This window comes from Chiloscyllium plagiosum, unplaced genomic scaffold, assembly GCF_037043375.1.
Source record: "Chiloscyllium plagiosum isolate Xiang-an unplaced genomic scaffold, Cpla_swu_hap1 HiC_scaffold_39, whole genome shotgun sequence".
In the NCBI taxonomy this organism is placed as follows: domain Eukaryota; kingdom Metazoa; phylum Chordata; class Chondrichthyes; order Orectolobiformes; family Hemiscylliidae; genus Chiloscyllium; species Chiloscyllium plagiosum.
In genome coordinates, this window is record NW_028270177.1 from 83,561,688 (window position 1) to 83,569,410 (window position 7,723).

General features: G+C 42.4%; 1 non-coding gene across 1 annotated transcript; it reads right to left on the reverse strand.

The window, feature by feature from the left end:
- Positions 1-868: 868 nt before the first annotated feature.
- trnal-aag (transfer RNA leucine (anticodon AAG)) lies at positions 869-941 on the reverse strand. The gene has a single exon. It is a non-coding gene; the product is annotated as a tRNA-Leu (tRNA).
- Positions 942-7,723: the final 6,782 nt, after the last annotated feature.

Below are 7,723 nucleotides of genomic sequence, written 5' to 3' on the forward strand. Positions count from 1 at the left end.
CTTTCAGACTCTCGTGGATTGAATATTAACAGCATTTATCGGGCTTTTTTGATCGAATTCGGAAGTCAAACTGGTTTGTAAACCTAGCTGAAATTGAATCTGCCAAAGCCAAAGTGACCTTCCTGGGACACGTCGTTGAACACGGACAAATAGCCCCACGGGATGCGAAATCGAAAGTTACATGGGACTTTCACACATTGTTGACGAAAAGAGCAGTACTAAAGTTCTCCGCATTGTGTGGTTTTTGCTGAAAGTTTGTGCTGAATGTTAGCAGTGGGACTATTCCATTCACCGAACTGTTAAAAACAGACAAGAAATTTCAGTGAACACAAGACTTTCAAAATGTTGTTTTTCTCAGAGCAGATCTGATTGTGAGGAGACATGATTGACGTGTACGAAATAATGAGGAGCAAGGAATTACAGATTGAAGGAAACATTTGCTCTTGATCGATCACCAGGGTTTGTAGATTTCAGATAAGATGCAGAAAGCTTTGAAAAGACTGGTAGGAAAACTTTATCAGTCAGCAGGTAGGAGACTCTAGAACTCACACTCTATAAAGATCAGTTGGACAGTTAACCCTTCATTCTTCTCTGATTCCACTGGCCAAAGAGTTTCGAAAAATGCTCAAAGCAGAGAATCACCGCGAGCAACAGTTATTCGATCGGTGGCTTTATGGAATGGAAAGGTGCCCATAAGTCACCTGCGCGACTATTCGGCTTCCCTCCTGTGATGACGCTGGGACATTGACTCTCATGTTCTCAGGTACATTTAATGAAGGCATTCTCGTTCCTGCAGATGAGGAGCTCACACCTTATTTCGGGTTTTGAAAAATCAGTTTTTAAGCGGGATTAAAATCTACCCTGCCTGCGAGCCAGGTAGGATTCGAACCTACAGTCTCCTGATTCTTAGTCAGGCGCGTTATCCATTGCGCTACTGGCCCGATGCACAGTCTCCAGAGCCGTGATGTTAATACGGACACAGTTAATAGCAGTCATGTTCACCAGTTGAACAAGCAATAAAGATAATCACTGTCACTGCTTCAGTCTAATCTTCATCACCTTTTAAAGCAACGAATTTTCCAAAAAAAAAACACATATGTCCACATGAAGTTTCCATTCACACTCTGTCTGCTTAGTCATTTAATGGAATGTGATGTGATGAATTTCGAATCCACTTCTTCAGCATCAATGACGGGAACGTGAGACTAATCACCACATTGTATATACCAGTTAATATTCAGAGGTTTCGAGTACAGTAGCGACTTTTGCGAATATGCAGGAAAGTGAAAACTGTGAACCGAGCAAAAAAATCCCTTCATGGAAATTAATCCAGTGCAAAGTCAAACATATTAGAACGGCAGATGACGTAAACATTCCTCTGCATCTCTCTGCACAGATGCTTCTCTAAGAATTGACTCTTTGCAGAATTCTTCTTTGTAATTTAGACTGTCCCAGTTGTAGATATTCTTTCAATCCACAAACAAGTATCCTGCTGAAAACTACTTACTTAAGAATAAAATAGTTGACTATCTATTCTACCAGCTGATGTCCCAAAGTTCCGTGTTCCATGTGAATACAAGTTCTTTCAGGTGAAATTGGAGCTCCCAGCCTGAAGTCCCACTGCTTCTTGATGCGTGGGAATTGAAGCCGCTGTCGTTAAGGCGGGAGCTTTTAGCCTCGATATTTCACGCGCCTCTGTATCATCAGAGAATGGCATTACGCTCACCAATTGCATTTTCGCAGCCACATGCTCGCGCTGAACGCCATTACCATTTCCAATTAGTTTTGGGTGCACTGCAAATCAATTTCTCTGATTCCACGCCCTTGAACTGGGATTATATGGCATGCCATTATATGATTACGTCAGTAAGTGAGGAAATTGGTGAAGTAACCGATGTTAAAATACACTGTTATTGAGAAATACATTTCAGCGATACCCTGCAGTATCCCATGAGCCTTTGAAGTTTTGTAGATATCTCGCAAACGTAACATCCTACAATCTCAGTGTTGCAATTTCTACAGTCTCTCCGGACATAGAAGCTATATATATGCAACCGAATCTGAGTTCCCACATCTCAGTCACTGTTTGACAAGTATTCCTTTGTGCGTGTGTTTCTGTTCTTGGCATAACCTCTGCCCCGATCCTTATTGCTTTTTGTATCGTGCTTTTCCATGTGGCGCCAGGATAATGAAATGGTTCTTCCTTGGCATTGTAAACACAGCAAGTTCTGCTCGAATCACAGTGACAGCAATCGGCATTTTCCCGTTTTACTCCATGTAATATGTGCTTAGCAAACGCTGAGAAAATCAATCTTTGTTTTACATGAAAATACGTGGTGATAAGTTTCCTTTTTCAAACACCCGCTATCTCACATCTTTGCGTTTCACATATCATAACCACCCTTTATCGGAGAAATCTCTCCCTCCCACAAGAACTAACTCGCCTAAACGTCCACCCTCCCATTTCACTGAGGTACTGCACAATATAATACTGACATTTACACTGTTCATTCTGTACTGCTGCGGTCACTATTTTGGGTGAAAGTGCTCAATCACATGGTCGGCATCTTCAAGCAATTCAATCCATTTAGATGCAGCTGTTCTGTAATTAATCCTCATGGAGCAGTTTTTATTGGCAGGGACGATAGATTACTGGAACATCGGGCTCAGGATAAGTGCACAGCGCAGGATTGAGCAAAAGATGTTTTATTGGAAAAGACAAGTTTCTGTGGCTTTCTCCAGTCAATTATTTCATTTGTTCATTCGGTTCCCCCCAAATATTGCGTGCAGTTCTGCAATTCACATTACAGGAGTCATGTGATCGCACTGGAAACCTTGCAGAAATTTACCAAGTTGAAAAGTTTAGGTTATGAAGACAGATTGTTTTGACTGGGGTTGTTTTCTTAAGGCAGAGGAAACTGTGAGGATATATGTTTCATATGCACTAAGTAATGAACAACATGGACAATGCAGACTAAAAGAAACGTTTCCTCTTGACCGATCAGCAGGGGCGTAAACTGAAGTTAAGAGGTGGAAAGGATTGAGAAGATATGCAGAAAGATCTCATCAGTAAGCGGATGGTTGAATCTGGATTCACTGTCTGAAGGGATGCGCAGAGGCGAACCCACATAACCTTCAGAAATACACGGATCTGAACTTGAGTTGTTAATACATACAAGGCCAAGTGATGAAAATGAATAAAGATAGTCAAGCGATTGCATCTGACGAAAGCATGTACAACCACCTTGAGGGCTGTCATTCTACACATACGTGGTATTCGTGTAGCTGTCCATGGTGGGCTAGCAGGTCCATTTTTTTCGCTTTGTTCGCTGTCACCCGGCTTTGATTCTCAGTCCGGGAGTTGGGTTTGCTATGATCATTTCGGCTTCAGAACAGTCAATTTTAAGTGCAGTAAAGTCAGCGCTGCCCGTAAGCCAGGTTGGAATCGAAGCTCCACACAGTAGATCTGTAGTTAGATATGTTATCCATTGTGCCACTGGCCCGTTGTATGTGCTACATTGTGCGGTAAATTAACTTGTGTGTGAATTTGAAGCCTGCCAGTCTTGCTCTTGAACCAAGTCGAAACTTTAACTACAATCTCTGGACCGTAAACAAGCGCATTATCCATTGTGACACTGTGCTCGCGCATGCTTGAGGTTGGCATTCTGCAGAGTTGTGATCTAAACACGGACATGACCAATCGTACTCATGTTCAAAGTTGAATAACCAGGAAAGATAACCACCGTTACTGCTTCACTCCAATGATCCACTCTTTGTGCAGCGGGAGGTTTTGTAACGAAAAGACATTCATCCTCATGAAACTTCCATTCACTTTGTGTCTACTCAGCCATTCAATGGGATCTCCGCTCATCTGATGAATTTCAAATTCACTGTACTGATTTTGCTCCATCACTTTTGATCAACTAATGCCTAATCACAACATTGTATTCAAGCTAATCTTCGAAGTCTGAAAGTATTTTAACGGCCTGTGCGAGTTTACAAGAAATTCAATAAAATGAAATGAGCAAAAAAATTCCCTTTCTGCACAGAGCAGAGTTAGCCATATGAGATAGCTCAGAGAGCGAAAACATTACCTCCATTTCTCTCAGTGCAGATGTCAATAGTATCTGCTCCAGATACAGTTGGAACTTCCAGCTTGATATCCCAGTGCTCCCTGCTTCGTGTCAATGGAAGCTGCTGCAGTTCAGGTTGGAGCTCCCAGCCTGATGCGACGTATACTACGTCAATAGAAACTGCTCCACGCAATGTTGGAACTCCCAGTCCCCGGCATTTCAACTCACTCTGTACTTTCGGTGAAATATTTCACACTCAATGATTTCATTTCTGAACTCATATCCGCTGCCTCATCCCCATCCGCATTTTCAGTTTGATCTTCGCTGCTGCACCACACAGTTTCTCGTATTCCAGGTCTGAAGCCTGGCACTATATGATATTCCACAGCAATGGTTTCTTCCTTGCATGACGAAATTGCTAAAGCAACCGATGGTAAACTAAATTTCTTTTGCAGAAATACATTCCAGCAATTCCCTGCGCTATTCCCTGATGCTTTCATTTTCTGGAGGACTATATCAATCTTCGCCTTCAACAAACTAAGTGATGAAATATCCATCGGCTCTAGAGATACCGAAGTTAACCATTCAGCCAACCATGAGTTTGCATTTCTCAGTCACTGTTTGTCAAGTATTCCTACTGTTCATGTAGACCTGTTCTTAACATATCCTCTGCCACTATCTTTACTGATTTTTGCATCATGCTATTCCATGCGGTGCCGGTATCGTGCAGTGGTTAGTGCTTTGCATAGTGGCAGCAGAAAGATCATCTCCAATTTGACTTCCAGTATTGTCACTTGTTCCCGTTTTATGCAGAGTAAGACAAGCTTCACAAAAGCAGGAGCGAATCAATCTTTTTTGACATGAAAATATTCGTCGAGGTGATGATTTTGCTCCTTCAAACCCTGGCCCTTTCACATCTCTGCTGTCTATGTATCAGGATTTAAACGCACCAATTCTCGGAGATTTCTCCCCATCCCACGATCAGTAACCCTGCTTTAGGTTCCTTCTCCAATTTCCCTGAGGCATTTGGCTATCAAGCACTCGCATTGACATTGTTCAGTCTGTGCAGCTGCAGTCAATGTTGTTGGGCGAACGTGACCCAATCCCACAATTAGGACCTTAAAACCAATCGATCCATTTACATACTGCTGTTGTGAGATCAGTGCTCATGTAGCAATTTTTACTGACATGTTCGAGATCACTGGAACATCAGGCTCAGGAAAATGACACAATGCATATTTAGCAAAGGGTATTTTTTTTTTGGAAACGATCAGTTTTTCTGTTCTACTTTCAATGGAGAAGAGGAGATTGTGAGGAAACATGATTGAAATGTGCAGAACAATGAGAGATCAAGGCATGTTCGGCTGAAAGAAATGTTTCCTCTCGGACAAACGCCAAGTGGAGTCGATAAATGTACGAGGCAGAACATTTTCAGTAGATAAGCAGTAATAACTTTATCCACCAGTGGTGATGGATAAATCTGCAACTCATTGTGATGAAATCAACACAACCTTCAGAGATATTCAATCTGTATTTGTGATGTTAAGGCATACAAGGCAAAGAGATGGAAAATGGAATGAGGATAGTGAAGCGGTTGTTTCTGCAGAGAACGCGTCCAACACATTTGAGGGCTGTCACACTACGTGCCTCTTACCGCTATACTCGTCCCTGGTCATGTCGTGGTTCTGAATTGGCACTTTTACCACTGCAGCCCGCGTTCAATTCACAGTAAGGGCTGTTTTGTTCAGCATCAAAAGCGTGGGCATCTGTGATAGGATTCCTTTCAATGCTTCGAATCAATCAATGTCTTCACGAACATCAGAGTTAATGTCCCAGTCTCTTAAAGAAGGAGAAGGTGCCTCGGCACTCCATGAACCAACATGAGACTGAGATATATATTTTGTTTCCTTGCCATTACTATGAGCCGCAGCGATTGGGTCGATGGCTCTGTGAAATTGAAAAGTGCCGATTCGCAGTGTGTGAGACTATTTGGTCTTCCTCACTTGTGATGACGCTGCGACATTGACTGTGATGTTCTCCGGGATGTGTACTCAAAGAGATTCTCGTGTCTGCATATCAGGAGCTCAAGCTTCATCTCGGCTTCAGAACAATGAGGAAGATTAGGTTGTGAGTGTAATGAATACCCGTGTTAACCTCGAGCGAGAGCGGAGTGAAATCTACAATGTTCTGATCTTGAGTCAGGCACGTTAGACTTTGCGCCACTTGCCCCATATGTTCTTCACGCTTTCATGCTTCAGAGTTTTGATGTTAACAAGGACAGGAGAAATAGCAGTCATATTCAAAAATTTAACCAGGAAAGAAAATCACCACCACTGCTTCAGTCCAATCCTCCCCACGTTGTGTTTCAGCGCGATTCAAAATGAAAACATATCTGTCATGATGAAGCTTCTATTCAGCCTCTTGTCTGTTCAGTCATTGAATGGGATCATCGTTGATCCTGTAAATTTCAACATTACTTTCCAGCTTTTCCTCCATAAATCAAGATAAACTCGAGCATAATGTCAACATCAAATAGAGTCATAGAGTCAGAGAGATGCGCAGCATGGAAACAGACCCTTTGGTCCTATTCGTCCATGCTGACTAGATATCCAAACCTAATCAAGTCCCTTATGCCATCACCCCGTCCATATCCATCCGAAACCTTTCTATTCGTATATCGATCCAAATGCCTCTTAAATGTTGCAATTGTACCAGACTCCACCAGTTCCTCTGGCAGCACATTCCATACACTTATTACTCTCTGTGTGAAAACGTTGCCCAGTGGGTCTCATGTATATCCTTCCCCTTTCACCGTAAAACTATGCCCTCTAATTTTGGACCCACAGACCCCAGGGAAAAGACTCTTTCTATTTACCATATAATTTTGAAAACCTCTAACAAGTCATGCCTCAGCCTCCGACGCGCCAGGGAAAACAGTCCCAGCCAATTAAGCCATTCCCTCTTTAGCAAATCCTCCAACATTGACAGAATCCTCATTTCTTTCTGAACCCTTTCAAATTTCGTAACATCTTTCCGATACGAAGGAGACCAGATATGCACGCAATATTCCAACAGTGGCCTACCGAATGTCTTGTACAGCTGCAAAATGACATCCCAACTCATGTACTCAATACTCTGAACAATAAAGGAAAGCATACCAAATGCCTTCTTCACTATCCTATCTACCTGCGACTCCACTTTCAAGTTTAATTTCAAACATCAGGATGCTATGAACCTGCACTCCAAGGTCTGTATGTTCAGCAACACTCCCTCAGACATTGCCATTAAGTGTTGAAGTCCTGTTATGATTTGCTTTCCCAAAATGCAGCACCTCACATTTATCTGAATTAAACTCCATCTGCTATTTCTCAGCAGATTGGCCGAACTGGTCAAGATCCTGTTCTGTGATAACTCTCTTCGCTGTTCACCACAACTCCAGTTAAATGACAAAAAGTAGAGGACCCAGCACGGATCCTTGTAGCACTCCACTGGTCACAAGACTCCAGTCTGAAAAACAACCCTCCAGCACCAAACTCGGTCCTCTCCCTTTGATCTAGTTATATACTGTTAATTTTTGGAAGTTTAGTTCGCTTTAATGACTTGTATGGGTTTTCAGGAAATATAATATCATGGCACGAGCTGAAAATCAC